The sequence below is a fragment of the Triturus cristatus genome, chromosome 9, assembly GCF_964204655.1.
Source record: "Triturus cristatus chromosome 9, aTriCri1.1, whole genome shotgun sequence".
NCBI classification, from domain to species: domain Eukaryota; kingdom Metazoa; phylum Chordata; class Amphibia; order Caudata; family Salamandridae; genus Triturus; species Triturus cristatus.
The window spans coordinates 377,435,604-377,456,421 of NC_140592.1; the positions used below are offsets into that span (position 1 = coordinate 377,435,604).

The window sequence follows — 20,818 nt, forward strand, 5'->3', positions numbered from 1 at the left end:
CCTGTGTCGTCAGTAAGCGACTGGCCACTAAAGTCATGAAACGTTTCTTCAAAGCGCGTGAAGAAATCTGCAACTGACTCGTCAACTTTCTGTTTACATGCTGCTAACATATTCCAGTCAATCTTTTTAGGGGGGATAATCGTCTTTAACTTAGTCACAATAGCAGCGGGGAGATCTAAAATACTCTGCGGCGGTTTCTGCGCGGGCTTCCTCTCCCTGTCTTCATCCTCAAGCTCAGACCACCGGGCCTTAAAGGCAACTATATCATCTACCTTTCGTACAGATCGCCACATATCCGGTGGTAGAATAAGGCCAAAGAACAGGTCTATATCCGCTAAAGTCATAATGCAAGAATTCAAGGCCCCCTCGACTTCCTCATAGAAGGCCGCTGGATTCTTGCGGGGGTCAGGCAACGCATTCTTCAATGCCATAACATCGGCTCTATGCCATGGAGTATAAACCCAATTATACACAAAATATCCCCTAGCATCGACAGAATTAATGTCCGGGCTAGTCCCCGCTCCTTTAGGAGGAACATACAAAGGCGCCGCCTCTCGCATTGGTTTAGCATGCACTACATCATCCTTATCTGACTGGGAGGTAGATGGGTAACCCCCTGCCGCAACCGAATCCGACTGCTTCTCCTCCTCCGCTTGTTGGCGTGCTTTCTCTCGAAGGGCCAGCACCTCGTCCCGCAAGGCGAACAGCCGCCGAGCCGCCTCAGGAGCCTTAGAGGGAGAAAAAGCACCGTTACGTATTGCTCTAGCGTCCGAAGACACTTCGTCAGGCTCAAGGACATGAGAATATTTTCGGAAAGCAGTAATCACTTCTTCCGCGAAATGACCCAGAAAATACACTTTATCTCTCTCCTGCCACGGCCCCCAAGTTTGAAATAAGTCCTCCATGGATACCTTGCCTTTAAGCGCACGGAAGGAAAGTGTCCGAAGCTCAGCCATTTGCTCGGCCGACAGCATGGACCGTGTGTCTACCTTACCCGAAACCGGGTCAGAATCTTGCGGCCGTGGAGCAGATGCGCCAACATAAGGGGGCGGAGAGCGATCTAGCAAATAAAAATCATCATCAGAATTATTAAGGACAGGATAAAGCGGCTGACGAACAACATATTGACCCGAAACTTGTAGCCTATGCTCTTTCTCTTGTCTGTCCGTTTGCTCTTTGTCCTCCCGACGCTTCGCTTCCTGCGCTCGCACATGATCATTCTTTCGTTGCTCCTTATCAAACAGCGCTTTCTCACGCTTCTCTCGCTCACGCACTTCCTTCACCCATAATCGCACACACTCAAACATATCCTGACAAGCACGTCGTTTACACATACACTGTTCCACATACTCAATCTTACGTATATCAAACGATCCATACAAAGGCCATCGCAACTCAGGATCCTTCTTCGTGTATCTCCTCCATAGCGTGCTGTACATTATGGAAGAGAGACCATGCTTCACGTACATATCCCTATTAGGAGTCCCCTCTGGGGGAGCTGGAGCAGATTCCTCGAGGTTCAACCGATTTCCAAAACAGCAGCACCACTTACGGAGTGCGCTAAAAGCAGGCATGCTAGGAATAATGCAAAATATGCAATATTATAAAGAAAATGGCACTTAATCGTTGCGCCGTTCAAAGTTTACACAGCTCCGGTGAAATTTCTCCACATTACCTGCCTATATGTGTTGCAACGCATATATTTTCACAAAGACAAATTCAAAATATGACTAGTCACCATCAATCAAACTCAAATAGCCATAGCAGGCTTCAAAACTCGGAGCAAGTACCGTACAACGGTTCTTACCAATCAAGAGTCCAGGTTCCAACTGCCAAGCTCCACAATCGCCCAAACGGCTCTCACGGCAGGACCGACAGAAGAGGTCTCAGTCGATGACCGGCGCCACCCAGACGGTCAGCTCGGAAGGGAAGGAAGAAAAACCTCGGGATGCCAGGGCTAAGACGCCGCTGGCAGTGATCACGTCCCCGGCCAAACTCCTCACCTTCGTCGCGACCAGTCCTTCGAGCATCCGAGTCGCCGATGAGCCCCACGTGACGGGCGCCAATTGATGAATACAGGCCCCAGCTAGGCCCGCAAAGCACAAGGGTTCGCTCTCCTGTAACAGAATCTATAAGGAAGTTGGCACGGAAACTGCAAAGTACAAAGACAACGTTTATTAACCCTTAAGGGTGGTCCTACAATCCACACAACACTCTTCAGTATTGCAAGGAGTAGCACAAAGAACTTGCGTACACAGTCCCCTTTTATACACAACAGAGGGGCTCATAGTGGGTGGATACAACGTGAGGTCGAAGAACATTACCGTTTATGGTCATTCTTGATACTGAATCAATACATGGGCGGAGCTAACACACTCTTTGAGCCCGCGAAAACACATGGTCAAGCAAAGCTAATTATAACAGATGTGGTCAAGTCTGGGCATGCGCCAGATGGACAAGAGAGCTATTTATAAACTGTTACTAGGCAGATTACAGGAGCAACTAACACAGAGGTCGGACTCTCCTCGTGACGAACACGTGGCAGCATGTCAATACAAAATGGAGTCCGGACTTCTGTCAACATAACGAGGAAAAACACGATCTAAAGGGGAAGCATTAATGTTTTCAGTAAATGCTTAATCACATTCTGCTTTAATTTACAACAGCTGTCTTCTTTCTAATTTCTCTTCCATTTCTTGACACTTTCTCTCCTCAGCAAACACCTACTTCTTCAGTGTGCCTAACTCCATACAACTATCCACCCTCATGGACTAGTAAAGGTTAGTCAAAGGGAGATCCAAAACCTTGTCTCATCCTAAATTATCTTAAACAGATAATGTTCACTGCAATGGGTAGACATGAAAAGTGGAACTTACGCAATCTCCTCAGCAGTGTTATGGTTTCCACCATACCACCCGAGCCAACAACAGAAACATTTGCTTTAATGAATAATTTTCTCTTTACCACCCTGTTTCCCTCCTCCTCATCCTTCAAGGGTTATGATGTATGTAGCTTTGGCAAAATGAACGTCGTTATCATGGATGTATGCCAGCACAGTTCTCTCACCTCATATGTATGTAAATACAACATTTGTCTTACATGTACATCACTCTGAGCGCTCCTAAGAACCTCCATCACATCAAACACTTCACACATCACTCTCTTCAATCATCCAGATTCTCAAACACATAAGCAGACTCCAGCCTGCAAACAATTCACACAAGGTAACAAAAAGCATTAGGAGATCAGACCAGTGGTTGAAGCATGCTACCCAAATGACAATAACAAATATTAAACGCAACCCGGGGAGGTCGGTCTCTGGCTGGTCTTGAAAGCGCACAGTATCCATGTTCTGCAAATCACATATATGTACAGAGAGTTACAGCAGTGTGCTGCCCAAGTCTGTCTGAGCTCAGCCACAGAAGTCGAGGGATCTACCCAACAACACGAAGAGACCACATAAGGTCTTTTGACAGAGTGCAAGAAAGGGTTCTAAGGACCCACAGCACCATCCTGCCTTGACAGTTTCAACCATATCTTGTGGTTCTTTTGAAACTACGCCTTGAACAAATGCACTTACCAAGACAGGATACACATAAACATGGAACAGGCAACCATGGTCTGAAATGGCAGGGTACAGATATATATGAAAACAAATACATTACAAACCAAAATACCTAGGATTTACTCAAAATATTAGATAACGAAGGGGCCCAATTTACTCTGGATTGCTCTTTTAATGCGAATGGTCTCATCTGCTCAGATCGAGGCACTCAATCATATAGGGTTTAGAGTGGCTGTCTTAGGAATTAATATTTTATTGTACATGATTAATTCATATGAACATTATATTATTAGAATTCCTTATAAATAATACAAAGTACACCACACACAATAAACTTGAGATTTTTTAAGTACAGTTATTGCGGTTCCTATTGTGATAGTCTTAAAATCAATTAATGCACAACTGTTAAAACAGAATGACTGTGCGCAGGCAGTCCAATACTGCCCCGTACATGTTCGATCTTTAGTTGATGCAACTTTATAAACCAAGTAATCTTCCAGCGTTATATATTTATGGTATAAGGAAAAAGGCTTTTTTGCAAGTTTGCCCACACTTTTTGACTACTGGATACTGGATCAGAGACACAGTTTAAAAAAGTTGCTGAACTTTTAAAATGTTTTTCTTAAAGCTCTGACAAAGTTCCAACAAGTTTCAAAAGTTTGATAAAAACGAACAATGCGGCTGACCAGTGTTCAGCACCTCAATGTCAAAGTAAATATAAAAGTCCTTAATCTGTGCACACAACGTCCAGAGCTCGCCGCACTTTCGCTCCACTGAAGATCAGATACGCAAATCTTTAAAGAAAAGGACGGTGCACCAGAGAGTAGAGTCAAAAAAGCTTCCAATTTATCCCAAAATATCCTTTATTCTTTTTTTTCTATCTTTAAAATTCAACCACAGCCAACTCGTTTCGTTCCATTGGAACTGCTTCAGGGCAAAATAATTACAAATTAAGTCCAAAGTTGTCATGAATCCGACAGTCCAAATTTTGTGGGGCCTCTCTAAATAACAGAAACTATAAAGTTGCAACAATAGACCCCCTGGACAAGAACGTATCCAATGGTCTCGGATACCAGCCCACAGACCTAATTATAAACAAAACAAAATCCCAAAAATCTCCGCAAACGATGAACAGTAATAAAGTCAACAATGTAGTTGTAATTCAATGAACTAGAGCATATGGAACCTGGTATCCATTCCTATAAAGTATCGGTCCACAATCCTCCGTATCCGAATAGTACGCTAACCGTGATAAGGAAGGACGGCCACGACATTGGCTTGTCAGTATACAGTTATATATTTTGTTGGGCCAATACTGTCAATCGAATACGGAGGATTGTGGGCCGATACTTTATAGAAATGGATACCATGTTGTTTGGATTTTGTTTTGTTTATAATTAGGTCTGTGGGCCGGTATCCGAGACCATTGGATACGTTCTTGTTCAGGGGGTCTATTGTTGCAACTTCATAGTTTCTGTTATTTAGAGAGGCCGCACAAAATTGAGACTGTCGGATTCAGGACCACTTTCGACTTAATTTGTGATTATTTTGCCCTGACGAAGTTCCAATGGAACAAAATGCGTTGGCTGTGGTTGAATTTTAAAGATTGAAAAAAAAGAATAAAGGATATTTTTGGATAAATTGGAAGGTTTTTTGACTCTACTCTCTGATGCACCGTCCTTTTCTTTAAAGTTTCAAATGTTTGACAAAGTATCAAAAGGTTGTTGAAAAGTTTGGGAAGTCACTTTAAGCAAGGGAAACATAGAGCTTAACATGGCCAGTCTGTCCAATCTCAAAAGGAGCGAGCTGGGGAAGTTGTGGTGGGACAGAAGAGTCAATGCGGAAAACATGGTCAATAAGGAGGACATGGTGAAGGCCCTCAAAGCTTGGGAAGAGGCCCACACAACTCCACATCAGTTGGAGAAGGAGATACCCCAAGGTAGTGCCCTCCACCCCTTCCAGTCCATAGGTGCCCTCCAGAGCAAGAAGTGTAAGGAGCCCCAGCACCAGCAGCGATTACCTTCAAGAGGAAGTGGTAGCGCTGGAGCTATAAGAGAGAGCCCAAGCCCTGGCAAAAAGGAAGCTGGCCCTTGCGAAAAGAAAAGTCAGGCTGGCAATGAGGCCCAGATAAGATGGTGGCAGCAACAAGGAGACTGAGGTATCTGACAAGGATGCCCAACAGTTCAGATTGCCCAAGGTGATTGTCCCTAGATATTGCCCAGGGGATGACATTGACAAGTGGCTGGACTCATAGGTGAGCGCTTTCAGGATGAAGAAGGTGTTCACACAACACTGGGGGACAATACTCTGGGAGTTAGTGACAGTAGTTGGTACGGATAGACTGCTTATACTTGAGGATGAGGTAGCAGATTCCTATCCACACATAAAGGCAGTACTTGTTGAGCTCTTTGGACTAACGCCTGAGGAGTACAGGCAGAAGCTTAGGACATCACACAAGGTGGCAACACAGACCTAGTGGACGTTGTAGATGCATCAGTAAAGGCACTGGATGGTAGATTAAAAAGTAACAGGGTGGACACTTATAAAGAGCTCTACAATTTGTTGGTTACGGAGCACATTTTGTCTAATTGTCCATCAGAGAAGTTACGCAAAGCTAACTTTTTGGGCAAGATAGCAGATGAGTGGGTTCAGACAAAAGTACCCAAGAAAACCCAATGAGGGGGGGTGATCCCAAAAAGGGGGGTTAGGCTCACGGGGAGGAAAGAGGGAGATAGTGAACATACTAAAGAGGTTCCTTCAGAACCCCAAAATCCTATGATGAGGGTCAAGACCCAGCCCACCTCTAGCAAGCAGAGTAGTGGGGACCCAGGGTTAAAGAAACTCTTACTCAAGTGGTTGTTTTGACTGTCAGCAGCCAAGACACCACAGAGGGTATGCAGCCTGCTCCAAGAGAAAGGTTACCACTGGGGTGACTAATGTAGCTTTTGAGGAGGACACCTCAGATGAGGAGGTCTTAGTAGCTTTTAACTGGGAGAAGGGTGCAGATGGTAAGCTGGTGATGCAGAGGGTGGTAGTAGGCCCTTCCACCAGGTCAAGGTAAATGGGATCTCAACCACTGCCCTGATGGACACAGGTACCAGCCACACCATAGTGTTGAACTGGTTAGTGTCCCCAGACCAATTGCTGCTAGGAGAGGTACAAAGGGTAAAGGCAGGCCCAAGGCAAGGCAGTCCCCCTGTGGCCTTAGTTTCCCTAGAAGTAGGGGTTACCCTTAGCTGGCATAGGGTGGTAGTCAGCCCTGACCTCCCCCTAGACTGCCTCCTAGGCAATGACCTATTAGAGATATATTTGGAACAAGAAGGGATGGCTGCCCAGGACGCTGGAGGTTCCTTCCCCCAAGGTTAGGAGTTGTAGGCCCCAGAGGAGAGGTAATGGTAGGAAGGGGAGATCATCCTTAGGTGGAGACGCGGGGAGTGCTGGGCAACCTACACAAGTAGGGGAGGGGCCCCAGACTGGCCCTGGCAGAGTCTCTCCTGGCCCCAAATAAGTACTGGAGTGTTAGGCACCTGCTCATATTCAGTGTATCCACCCTGAACTAACAGGAGGAGTGAAGAAGGGTGCCTGGCACCGGAGGTGGTGACCCCCCCCCCCCCCCCCCAGAAAAGCAAGGCCCCAAGAATCCGCAATTGCCACTCAAAAAACCCATCCACCTGTCAGGGAAGAGCTCATAGTGTGGTTCTTTGCACTGACAACTGTAAGTAGACTCTATCGGGTGCTTGCCTTTGTGGCAGCCCTAGTCTTTGCATGGGGATCAGACCCTCTGCTTTGGAGGCAAAGTAGGCGCCTGCCCTGTTGGTCATGGTGGGGTTACTCCAGTTTTGGGTAACCTCTGCAGGTAACCTAGATGCAGCCCTGGCTAAGGTGGGGCTAGGTGAGGGTGGCACCTCGCAGTCTCAAGTAAAAGGGTGAACAAAAAGTTGGCAGCGACACAGTCCTCGCTATGGGCCAATTTAGGATGAGGCCTGTCATAGTTGAGATAGGTAAGCTCCGAAGAGGGAATGACTCTAGCAGAAGAATGTGAGGTTAAATAGGCCCCGTAATTGTTAACCAGTTTCTTACAGCCTTCTGCGCTGAATAATCAAGGAGAACTACCCAAAGTCTGGTTAAGTTCTCCTGGATGTATTAGCTGGGACGGGAGGGGTTGCATAAGGAAAGAGACATTTTGCAGGTTTGCCCCCACTTTTTGCCCCCGTTTTGACTACTGGGTACTGGTGTAATGACTCTGAAAAGACCTGAGCCTTGCTAATCAGGACTCAGTGCATGTGCCCTGAGCCTTAAAATGGTGTATGTTTAACTGGCTTGTACCCAATTGGCATAGCCTAACTTACTTGTAAGTCCCTAATTTATGGTACCAGGGGTAATCAGGGACTGTAAGTTAGTGTCCCCTCAGGGACTTCAACACTTGTCGTGCCCCTCTGAGTGGGACATGGTAAAACATGGCTCCTATTCTGCCACCACCAACTGGAAGGGTAGTTATAAACTGCTAACCCGACTTTGCCATTACATTTAAAGTAATGGCAAAGCCAAGTCCTAGCTCTTTAATAATATATGTAAGCCACCCCTAAGGCAGGCCTAACGCGCCCTCCAGTAAGGTGCTGTATATTAAGAAATGGAACATGTGTTTTTACATGTTCCAACAGTGAAAACGCTATTTTTTTTGTTTTAATGTGCAAAGGCTAGCAGTCCCATTGGTAAGGACAGAGTTACAGGCTGATATCAGAGCCACCTTAATTTCTGATTCTGACTACTAAAACTGGTACTGTAAGGTATCAAAAACAATCAGTGTATTAATGCGGATGTAATGGTTAAATCAAACTTAATGTTATTGGTAGGCAATGAGCAATTTTTAAGTTGCCTCTTTTGTTGCCGAAGGTTTCAAGTGCCTGTTTACAGTTGTACATGGGGTCTGTCCTCCAGACAGCATTCTGCCCTTCTAGGGAGACAAATGTGTGACTCCCAGGAAAGGTAACAATAGAGGTTTGCCATTGGAGGAGGTGTTACCTCCTCCAGGCAGGAAGCCACATGGGGTGTTGGCCCAAAAGGCAAGCTTTAAAGGGGAAGCCACATTTGAAGGGCAAATGACTAACACTTTTTTATTGCAGATTTATATAGCGCAAACTCGACCCAAAGGTATTGGAGAGCTTTACATGAGCACCGGTTACTTACACATTCAGGCACGGGGAGATTAAGTGATTTGCCCAGAATCACAGGATGTGGACGCGAGCCCGAGGCTCGAACCCTGTGTTTCCAGCACCAAAGTCGGCAGTCTAGCCGACGGACCACATTCTCTCCCCACTAGGGAAAGTGGCTGCTCGGTTGTCTAGGTAGAGAGGCTGCAACTAGGGACAGAGAGGAAAAACCAGATGCCAGATCATTTTTTACATAGGTGTGTAGCCCTCAGGTAGCCACACTCCATGGAGAAGTCACCAGGTAGCCAAAACCAAGGGATGGGCTACTGAGCTCTAAAGACCGAGAGAGGGGTTCTGGCATCTTGAGAGTGGGCAGAAGAGTGCACTCTGGGATAGTACAGAGTTACAGGCTGACATCTGAGCCATTTTAACCTTTGATTGTGACTACTAAAACTGGTACTGTAAGGTATTGAAAGAATCAGTGTATATTAAATCCGATGTAATGGTTAAATCAAATTTAATGTCACTGGTAGTCAATATGTAAATTTTAAGTTGCCGATTTTGTTGCCCAAGGTTTACAGTGCCCGTTTACAGTTGTATATGGGGTCTGTCCTAAAACCCAGGGATGGGCTACTAAGCTCTAAAGACCGAGAGATGGGTTCTGACATCTTGAGAGTGGGGTGAATAGTGCACTCTGTGAAAACCAGATGTTACACTTCACAGGAAGTGGTTATCAGGAGGGAGGGAACCTTGTAGCTCATTGGATATCATACATGTCCTACCCTGAGCCATTTACTAAGCATAAAAAGTACACCCCTTTGACCCAGAACTCAGATCTCAACAAGACTGGAAGAAGAACTGAAGAAGGATGGACATACTGCACGCAAGTTTCCGGGCGAAGAGAGGCTGCACCGACAGAATGCACCTGCTGTACCTCGTGGCTAGCAAAGGAGAAGGGACTGTGCCTGCAATGTGTTGCTCAACGAGACGTTGTCTCCAGAGCTCAGCCAAAGATAGAGACTCCAAGGGTCAGTAGGCTGACCTCCTGTTCGCAGCTCAGGGACACAACAGCTGAGGCGAGTTGGCAGCCCAAATACTCAAGCCACCTTTTAGTGTTGCCGTGCAGCACCAGAGACCGGGACCCGATGCTCAAAGTTGCACCCGAGTCCGCTGGACCTGGGGGAGTCATTGGAGTGCAGCTTGGTCACCCAGAAGGCAAGTTACCACTCCAGAAAGGATTTCCCTGTGACCATGATACCAGGGGACAATTAGTCCTGTGGTAACTGGACTTCTGCCAGCCTCAAGAGGGCTTCGAGGGAAGTTGCCCCTGTGGACACAACAGCATCAGCAAGCCTGTGGACACGGCGGAGTAGCTGCAGGAAGACCCCCATCAACCAAATCGCATTCACAGCATCCTAAGAAGATCTTCAGCATTTTGTAACCTTGGCATCAGGATCACTTCCATAGGAGTGTATGGCAAGGAGATAAAGTACTTCAATGCTTAATTTATTAAAAACAATAAGTGCCATTGCCCTTTTCAGGAGGCCACTGCAGCATGAACCACCCATTGCCCCTGCCAGTGCTGCTAGAGACAGTAACAACACAACTACTAACCATCATATTGCTACGAGTGTGACAATTCAGACTATTCCAGGCAGCCAAAGATATGAGAATGTTTGGTTGGCTGATCTTAGTCATTTTTAATGTACATTGAATTAATAAACAACTGCTGTAGTGCTCCTCTCTAAGTTAGACAGCGTCACCCTGTGGCAGACTGTCATAAGTGTCAGTGTTGATAATTAAGTACCGGTGTCGAGCACCAGAAACCACAGGCTTAAATTAGGTACTGAAGTGTTTGGATCTGATTGGAGACTGCTTCTTCTCTGGAGGTAATGATTGCTGAGGGACTTGCTAGTTTCCGTGACTGGCTCCCTGCCCGAGGTGGTTTTCCAAAGTAACTCTAACCGACCCCAATACAACTAGCCAAAGTTTTTGCTCAAAAACTTTGTAACTATCAAATTTGTTTAATTTGCCAATGCCTGTTCACCTTTGAGTAAAAAGTGAATTTTTACTGTACCTTGCAAAATTTATATCGACAGAACCTTTCGGTGGATGTTTTTCATTGTGGTGTTTAAGAGTACATAAAATATTCTATTTTTATAAATTGGTGTTGGATTTTGTGAGTTTCTCAGGTATTTCTTCAATTGTTTTGGTGCTGTTTAAATGCTTTACACTTATTCCTTTGAATAACCCTTGCTCAGAGCCACAGCTACCCAGGGTTGAGCTAGAGAGTTTATCAGACGAAACCTGCTGGTCCTAAATGGGTTAGTAAGTGTGTTACACGTTGAGGTCACACCACCACACCATATAATACACCCCATTTCCTCATATAAGGTACTTAATAAAAACAGGTGACAGGGTCATTTAGTTTGAGTTAGTTCCAAAGTTTAAATCTATTCAACGTAATTTTAACAAATGTCCATATCGAGCAAACACCGTAATGTCAGGTAGTTAAAACAGAGTAATAATGCTTCCTTGCAGGTATGTGTTCCTTTCCGTAAGAGCATGGGTTTCAGCAGGGTGCGATGAGCGGTCCCAAATTCTGGGCAGCAAAAAATGTAGGTGCATCAAGGATAATTTTCTGAAATTACAAAACCTACATTTTGGAAGAGTGGTGGACCTGTTTCTCCAATTTGATTGAAGGCATTTGATTGGGAGTGACAGGAACCTGGCAAGCATAATGTTACTCCTATATTCCCGACTCAATAATTCTTTCAAGTAATATTGCAAGCGTGGAGTTTCAAATGATGGCAAAGTGGGTATGTACTGTTCATGTGGTTGCAAGGGATTAGATCTGCTTCTCTTGATGTTGCTGCACCTGTTTTTTCATAGTTTGCTACAAGGCCGAATAAGATAGAGTGTTTGATCTTAACATGTCTAAGTCAGAACTCACAGAGTTTAGGGGTCCGGTCCGTTTGTTATCTGGTCCATTAAAAAACTCTTGCAGTACTGTTTTAAGTCCCAATTTTAACATGGATTAGCTGATAGTAATTTTTAAGAAGTTGAAATTTACAAACTAGATCTTGCTTTGTTAGTCCAAATTTCAGTTGAATTTGGGTCCGTCAGGTGTACTCTGGTAGCTGTAATATATGTATGTAGGTGATGCATTGCAGCTTGTCTAGGATAGAATCCATTTTAGACGGTAAGGCTTGTTGACCATACGAGATTGCTGGGATTAGGACTCAGAGAATAACACCATTTCTGCCTTCAAAAGATTCCCTCAAAAAACATACAGTTGGAATGTAATGATATCAATTACTCTGGATTCCTGGGCCAGAAATCACCAACCTGCCCCTTCCTGGGCATCAAGGTAATCTCGCTTCCCCCCCTACTGGCCCTTAGTCGAAAGTGGGAAGCAGCGTTAGCTAGGGAACTGAACGACAGCGAATGGGCTTTGGCACTAGAACATGCTAAGCGGGTCTCCTGTAACTTCCGACTAAAAACAATACAGCTGTTGTTGGCAATACAGAAAATGTACCCTACTGCTTCCTCGGACTATCCGAGATGTTCTCGTCCGGATGCTGACTTTATTCACATGTTATGGGCTTGCCCCTCCTTGAGGGTTTTTGGTCTGAGGTTACCCGGGGTCTCGCCCAGCTTACCGAATGTTCCCCTTGGGCTACCATAGAGGCCTGTCTTTTGGGCCTCTTTCCTCTTCCAAGGAAGGCAGCCCTGCTGTGCCATTTTGCGGGACTAGCCCTGATGCTCGCTAAAAGACTAGTCACACAACGTTGGAAATCCCGCACCGTTCCGCGCAAGGGTAGGTGGAGGGAAGAAATACTTAAATGGGCCACAGCTGAAAGTGAGGCGCTACAGTGTGAGGAACACAGAGGACTGAGGAAAAAGCTGATCTCCTTGGACTGGGCCTAACTGATAGAACAGTTTAGATGACCCTACATGAAGTGCTTGATTCATAACCATACCACGGAGCGCAAATATGGGTCTGTTTTTCTCCCCTGCCATTCTTCCACTTTTCTTTCCACATTCCTCTCCCCTCCTCCAGGCCCACCCCCACCTCCTTGTTCTCCCCCCCCCCCCCCCCGTGTGTCAGGACTCTTGCCCCAGCTGGCAATATTGTAGGACAGGACAGATTAGTTTGCAGCTGCAAAGTTAAGGGAATGTTTTTGAGTGGGAAATATAGTGGGAGGGATCAAACATTTAAAAATGTATTGATGCCACTTGATTGGAAGGAAGTTTGTTTGTAAGTGCAAAAAAGTCATTGTATGTTAGATTACGTATATAGTCACAAAATGTTTTCAGATATTTACGTTACCATGTGAGAACAATTATCTAATGTATGTACAATGTCAACAGAAACCCTGATGCCTAATAAAATCTGTGTTCAAAAAAAGGTAATCTCGCTTCCTTTGACATGACCGCTTTAGTCAAATAAGTCAATATTGAACACACAGTCAAGCTTCACTTCGAAACATCTGGCAATGTTCCTGTGATAGGTATAAACTACTCACTATATGCATGTACGGGCCTAGATATTCCTGTGGCTAGATTAGTTATATCAAGATTTACAACTAGGTGAAAACCAGCCTATTTACAGTCGATAGTCACTTGAATCTAGTCCAGATCTTCACAGTGATGCCTTCCCCCACATCACCCTGAACCTTTACCAAGTACCATCTTCAGTAGTAAATTTTCTGCAGTTTTATAAAGCTCGAATTCCATCCAAAAGTGTTAACTTTCTGTGAACGCCAGTTACTTTACACAAGGCCATACTCATACTTTTTTGGACACGGGTAGATTAAGTGATTTGCCCAGAAACAGAGGATTTTGAGCCAACGCCGAGACTCGAACACAGTTCCCAAGTTCCAAAGTCAGCAGCCCAGGCCGCAACGCCATATTCCAACTGCAGTATCGCCCCAAAACGTGCAGTAATCTCATGAGCACAAACTCCCGATCAGGTATATTAATTCTTTATGAACGAATTCCCCTCTTGCAGTGATCCTTTCTTCATTACCTCACCTACTCTTAAAGGAAGTCTCCCAAACGACTTTACTGTTACAATGATCCTTTCTTCTTTAACGCACCTACTTTTGAAGTAATCCTCTCTTCTAACTATCTTCTACTTAACATTTCTGGCACCGAAAGTAAGGTGGGGCGTTAGTGAACAGAAGCTTGCTGAAGATTACTGCAAGAGTCATGTTTCCTTGTAGAGCGTCTGATACAACTCACCCTTAACAGTAATGTTTCTACTATGAATCCCACCACACTTCTATTAACAGTAACCCCCCTAAAACGATCTGATTCCCAAGTAATACGTGCTGGGAAGTACCTGATAACAATAGCAGCACATTCACGCCTGAAGAGGCGTGGCAAAAGGACAGCGCCAGCCAATCACGGCACGAGCTACAATACAATTAACAGAGAAAACGGACGAAAAGTGTCAGTGTTCCTTTGTCTTGTAACAGCTATCGCCATTTCCAAAAGACAGTATGTTGCATAGTGACTACTGACACCAAACGAATAAGATAAAGTGGCACCAATTATAGTGAACACAATTGCTAAATAATTTACATAATTCACTAAATTGAGTATTGTTAATATATCACTTAAATCGTACTCTTAAAAAAAAAGCTAAAAAAAAGAACAACTAGTTTCAAAAAGTGCCTCATGGCATATCGATATGTCTGTATGTTTCGAAATAGTGACTTGATTCCCTTAAGGTAAACTGACAAAAAAAAGCGAGCACTGGCGAATGTGACAGTGCTGAAGCTACAAATTTTAAGAAAGTAAGCGCAACTTCCTTATAAAATAAGACCCAGCGAGCCCAACTCTATTAAGAACAGAGAAGAATTACATAATATTAATTAGAAATGTGAAATAATAATTAAAAATTTGCGAACATACGTGACAAGAATTTTCAATTCTATTAAGGACACGGAGGCGAGGATTATGCTTCTCAATTTTCTTTACTGAAAATTCTCAGCAGCCAATCATATAACGTAAAACAAATAAATAAACTACAATACCCATAAACACCAGTGGGTATCACGTGATGACCATAGAGAGGTCCCCTATATAAGGCATACCAGAGAATACCATATCCTCTTTCTTTGTATGAAAAAATAAACAGTTTAAGTCCAAGAATAATCAAAACACATGTTGAAGTCCGGAAACAGTAGAAAAGGCAGAACCAAATATGGAAAGAAATCCAGCAGCCAACGGGCAGGAACGAGACTGGAAAGCAGCTTCAATGGACAGCTTCTCCTGAAGAGGCGCAAACAAATCCAATAGCGAGGATGAAAGCAACTCATTTGAGATCAGAACCTGAAAGGAAAGATAAGCCGTAATACCACACTCCCAGTAAGAGGGACATAATAACAAAGGGAAGGGTATCAAAAACAATAGGAGCATAGAATGCAATATATACAGCAAAAAGCAGAAATGTAATATAATACAGTACATAATAATATAATACAGTACAGTCAAGGGTGGGATAATCCTCGCCTCCGTGTCCTTAATAGAATTGAAAATTCTTGTCACGTATGTTCGCAAATTTTTAATTCTATGTCAGGACCGGAGGCTCCGATTATGCTTGTTCAAAGCTGAGCCACCACCACAGGAGCAATATTTACAATTGGTTTATAATAAAAGGTCTTAAATGTAGAATCAGATGACCAGTCTGCTGCCTTCATAATGTCCAACAGACTGACACCTACAGAAAAAGCTTTAGATGCCATAGCACCACGAGCCGAATGAGCACCAAATTTAGAAACATCAATACCAGCTTCACCCATGAGCCAACGCACCCATCTTGCAAGGGTAGCCGGGGTCACAGGGTGAAAAGGTGTCTGTAAAGCTATCAACAATTGACCCCCCACATCAGGACGAAAACCTGCAGTACTTACTTCATAATCCCGGATACATTGTACCACACAAAGTTTAGGATTAGCAGGAAAACTGGGATAGGTGACAGAAGAGGTGTTACATTTAGTGTGTCTGGTGATGGAGAAAGTAACACCCTCCGGAGAAAAACTACGACCCGCGAGGTCAAGCGCGCGGATATCGGAGACTCGCTTACAGGACACTAGAGAAAGTAACATTGTTGACTTAGCAGAAAGTTGTTTGCGAGAGAGAAACTGATTATCTGGCCAGGCATCCAAAAAACGTAAGACAGTGGAAACATCCCAAAGCTCCGAATATTTAGAGGAAGGTGGTTTCACTATTCGAATACCCCTGAGTAATTTACCCAATAAAGGGTGTTCACCAATCGGTTTGCCATCAATTGGTACATGGCCCGCAGAAATGGCGGACCGGAAATTATTGACTGTGCGATAGGCGAGGCCGGAAGCAGCAAGGGATGCCAGAAAATTCACTACGAGGGAGACATCCGCGAAAGCGGGATCCATCTCCCGTTGAGAGCACCAATCACACCATCGTTTCCAGGCGGAGGCATAACGCTTGTGTGTGTTGGGTGACCAAGCTTCATTGACAAATCGGGCAGCGTCTCGTGAAAGGCCTGGGACTTTCCAGCGATCCCCGAAATTTGCCATGCGACCAGCAAGAGTTGGCCGGATGTTATCAGAGGATGAGGGGACTGAAGGGGGTCCAACAACAGATTTCACCGATGGGGAAGGAGGGGAACCGCACACAACATTTCCAGAAGTACCGGGAACCACGGCTGAGCTCGCCAAAGGGGAGTGACTAGAATCAACTCCGACTGATAACACTTGGTTCGGGCCAAAACCCTGGGAATCATGACAAACGGAGGAAACGCATAACATAGAGACTGAGGCCACACCTGAAGAAAAGCATCCATCGCCAGAGCTTCCGGGTCGGGACGCCAACTGAAGAATGCTGGAAGCTGCGTGTTGAGTCGGAAGGCAAAAAGATCGATCTGACAAGGACCCCATGTGCGTATCAACAACCGAAAGACTCGAGGATGAAGCCTCCAATCGCTGAAATCCCTCAGATGTCGGGAATTCCAATCGGCAACTTGGTTGCTGCACCCGGGAAGATACTCCGCCACCACAAACAGTTTGTGTTGAAGGCAAAAGTGCCAAAAATCTTTGGCAATCTCGGCCAGAAGGCGGGACCGAGTCCTGCCCAACTTGTTCACATAACGAACCGCTGACACATTGTCCATGCGGAGAAGAATGCAACAATTCGTCTGACGAGGGGAAAGGCAGCGAATCGCAAAGGAACCCGCCAGGAGTTCCAGACAATTGATGTGGAGATTTAATTCCTCCGGAGACCACCGACCGCCCATTGACACCGGGCCGCAACGGGCTCCCCAACCCCACCGACTGGCATCGGATTCGATCACCACTTCCGGTGTTGTTTAAATAGGGCTCGACCGTTCCAAGACTCCATGTGCTCTAGTCACTAAACCATCTCCCACCTCGCTTCCTCCGTGAGAGGACTCTGATCGGAATACTTGAGGCCTTTCTGGAGATGACGGATCTTGAGTCGTTGGAGCGCTCGGTAATGAAGGGGACCCGGGAAGATCGCTTGGATAGAGGAAGCTAACAAGCCGACGATCCGGGCTATTGATCTCAAGGACACAATCTGCTTGCGCAAAATCAACCTCAATTCCCTATTGATTGATCTGATCTTCTGATTGGGCAAGAGGAGTTGACAAGTAAGGGAGTCTACAAGAAAACCGAGGAACTCGACAGACTGAGACGGAATCAACACCGGTTTTTGAGGATTGACCAAGAAGCCCAGATTCTGCAATAGATCCACCGTCCAAGCCAGATGTTCCATGACTAGGGGAGGAGTCCGACCCAGGATGAGAATATCGTCCAAATAAATGATGAGGCGAACCCCGCGGGCTCGAAGAAACTCGACTACAGGCCTCAGAAGTTTCGTGAAGCACCAGGGTGCTGACGAGAGGCCGAAAGGAAGGACCTTGTACTCGTACCAAGTTCCCTGCCATTGGAATTGAAGAAAGCGACGATGAGGACTGTAAATGGGCACTGACAGATAGGCATCTTTTAGATCCAGACGTACCATCCAGTCCCCGTCTTGAAGAAGATCGCGGAGAAGATGGATTCCCTCCATCTTGAAATGACGATATACAACCCATCCATTGAAATCCTTGAGATTTAAAACAAGCCTGGATCCACCCCCCTTCTTCTGAACGAGGAAGACGTTGCTGACAAAACCGTGAGGATGACGGACCGTCCGCTCTATAGCCCCTTTGTGAAGAAGAGAATTGATTTCGCTGGAAATGAAATCTTGATCTTGAAGGTAAAAAATCAGTGGACGAGGAGGGCGGGACTGAGAGGGGGGATGAAAGAACTCTATCTTGTAACCCTGCACTGATTCCAGTATCCACGCATCCTGCGAGATTTTTTGCCAATTGTGGAGAAAAAATTGAATCCTGCCCCCCAATTGAACATTGGAAAAAAGGAATTAAGCTCACTTGAGGTGGAGGCGTCACACTAACCTCCTTGGTTGCCTCCATAGCGACCTTTCCTGTTGTTATTTCTGGAACCACGCGTGGGGTAGAAATGTCGGGGAGTCTTGAAGTTTGCCACGGGCGTTATTATACCCCCGCTGGGCGCCTTGATGATTACCTCGGCCGAACGACCGCCCCCGATGTCGTCTGGCCCGGCCAAAAACCGGGCGAAAAGCCCGCCTCAGTGAACCCTGCGCTTTATCAAGGCCACTAAATGTAGCGACGAACTTTGTCAGTTCTTTTAAAAATGGTTGCCCAAAAAGGAGACCTTGTGCTAAAGGGCCAGCCTCAGATGTAGACAATTCCGCCAACTTTGGGTCAAGTTTCAATAAAATAGAGCGACGACGCTCACAGGACATGGCACAATTAGCATTGCCCAACTGACAAATGGCTCGTTGAGCCCAGCCGATCAGATCGTCAGGATCAATAATTTGCCCAGATGCCTTAGATTTAAATCCTAAATCTAAGATTTTTGTAAGAGGACCAGTTAAATCAAGTAGTTTGTCTTGACAGGAGCGCCAAGCCCGGTCGATTCCGTTTTTGGGATCCTTAGTATATTTCTTTAAATAGGTGAGCATAGAGGGGTCCACTTCCGGAGTGTCCGCGACCTTGTCCGCTAAATCAGGTCTGGGGCATTCGGAACGCAAACGTGCACGGACATCCTGTGGAAAAGCTTGACGCAGATGGGACTGCACATACTCAGCAACCTCCGTAGAGGGAAGCCAAGACGAGGAGTTGGGATGGATAATAGCCGTGGGCTCAAAGGTAAGTAACTGCGGATGGGTGGGAGCATCCACAAAATGCTCTTTGCGTGTCTTTTTAGCTGGTGGAGGAGAAGCCTCCGGATCAGAGGGAAAATCAGAGGAGGAATTGCCATCATCTCTGAGGGGCGAACTAGAAGAAGCGTCCTTTGAAGAACAACCATAGGAATGGTCAGAGGCAAGATTTTTAGCCAATTTGGCAAAGTCTGAAGAATGTGGATTCTTAGACGGTTTGCTTGTAGAATGAGTCGAAGAACCAGGTAGCCATCCTTGTTTTAGGGCATAATTACACAAATGGCGATTTAATGGCTCAATTGCCTTGATCATGGCCGTATTTTTTTTTTTTTTTTTTTTTTTTTTTTGAAACCGTTTATTGCAGTTTGAAAAAGTTACAGGTATGGGCCTACAACCACTCGGCCGGCCGCTAGAGTGACAAAAGCATATTGCATACAGACAGTAAGAGTCTCTTGGCAGTGCAGATTAGCAAAACAGGAGAAATCAATGTTGCAGGCCGCATAGCTCCATGCCCACAGTACGGTTCCCTTTTATCAAAACAAAACAACACAAAAAAAAAAAAAAACCACACCCGCAAGGCAACCCGCGATCCAAAGTGACAGCACGTGCTCCGTAAGTGGGGGATCCCAACCAGCAGCAGAACTCTGGAGAGGGGAATGGGAATAGATCAGGGACTGGGGGACCGCGTGCCCAAGGCCGAGGGAGGGGGGCCATCTAGGGAGACGGAGCAGGCGAGGCAGCCGGTAGCAGTGGCGGCTCACAAATACCCCCGCGGTAGGCGTTCCAGGGGCCCCAGATTTTCACCCGATCATGGCCTTATTGACAGAGTGCTGGACTCCCGCATCAAGAGCCTCTACGAGCTCATGCTCCAATGACCCCGAAGGGTCCTCCTCATAATATTCCTCCTCATAATAATAATCAGACATTGTCACTGGAGAAGCGACAGATATACCCACCGGAGGATAATGAAGGAGCAATAATCACTGTCTTGCGCAAAAACAGAGGAGCTTGAAACAACGAGGCGCAGTCAGTGAATAAATAAGGGGGAGTGGTAACCCAAAGCAAGCCACAGTAGTACAAAAATGTGTGAAACACTGTGTACAGTAATAAATTGAATGTGGAGGGAGGGCTTGCCTGATTATCCACTCTAGGCAGAGCCTATGCACAAGTTTACAGCCCAAGGCACAACACAATAAGCCTGAGCGTCAGTGGAGGTCTGGCAGCAATTGGTGGGTAAAGGGCAAAGAAAGCGCTGCCCCTGCGCTCTGAATGAATCCAAGAGGCTTGTGAGGCTAAAACCGGCAAAAATCGCCGTTTTCGGATTCAAAATGACTCCCGCGCATGCGCGGAACGGCCCGAGAATTGCACCAGAAAGAGGACTACGCGTCCTAAGGACGCGCGTCCTCCCCTCCGTCTCCCGCTCCACAAAAAGAGAAACGCGCTCCCAATGCTGCAAAAGTAACGATAAGAGCGCGTCAGGGAGAATGCACACAATGCGACTGAAACTAATGGCTAAACACCCTGAAATGAAATAGCGCGTGTGGCGCGTATGCAAGGCAAGCAAGCGAACACTAACAACCTGAAAGCATGCGCATACAAGAACAGAATAATATAGCGCAATAAACAGAGATAAACAAGTAATGCACTTAACTGGCTGCGGAGCAGCAAAGAAAGAGGATATGGTATTCTCTGGTATGCCTTATATAGGGGACCTCTCTATGGTCATCACGTGATACCCACTGGTGTTTATGGGTATTGTAGTTTATTTATTTGTTTTACGTTATATGATTGGCTGCTGAGAATTTTCAGTAAAGAAAATTGAGAAGCATAATCGCAGCCTCCGGTCCTG

At 45.7% G+C, this 20,818-nt stretch overlaps 2 protein-coding genes across 3 annotated transcripts in view; one reads left to right on the forward strand and one right to left on the reverse strand.

Moving 5' to 3' along the window:
- Window positions 1-14,121, reverse strand: part of ALKBH6 (alkB homolog 6, nucleotide demethylase) — a 77,297-nt gene extending 63,176 nt beyond the window's left edge. The window contains exon 1 of the mRNA XM_085625214.1: window positions 14,063-14,121. The gene's annotated coding sequence lies outside the window, so the exon portion shown is untranslated. The remainder of the gene's footprint in view (window positions 1-14,062) is intronic.
- LOC146797986 (uncharacterized) overlaps window positions 1-20,818 on the forward strand; it is a 284,680-nt gene that overhangs the window by 206,574 nt on the left and 57,288 nt on the right. The window lies entirely within an intron of this gene.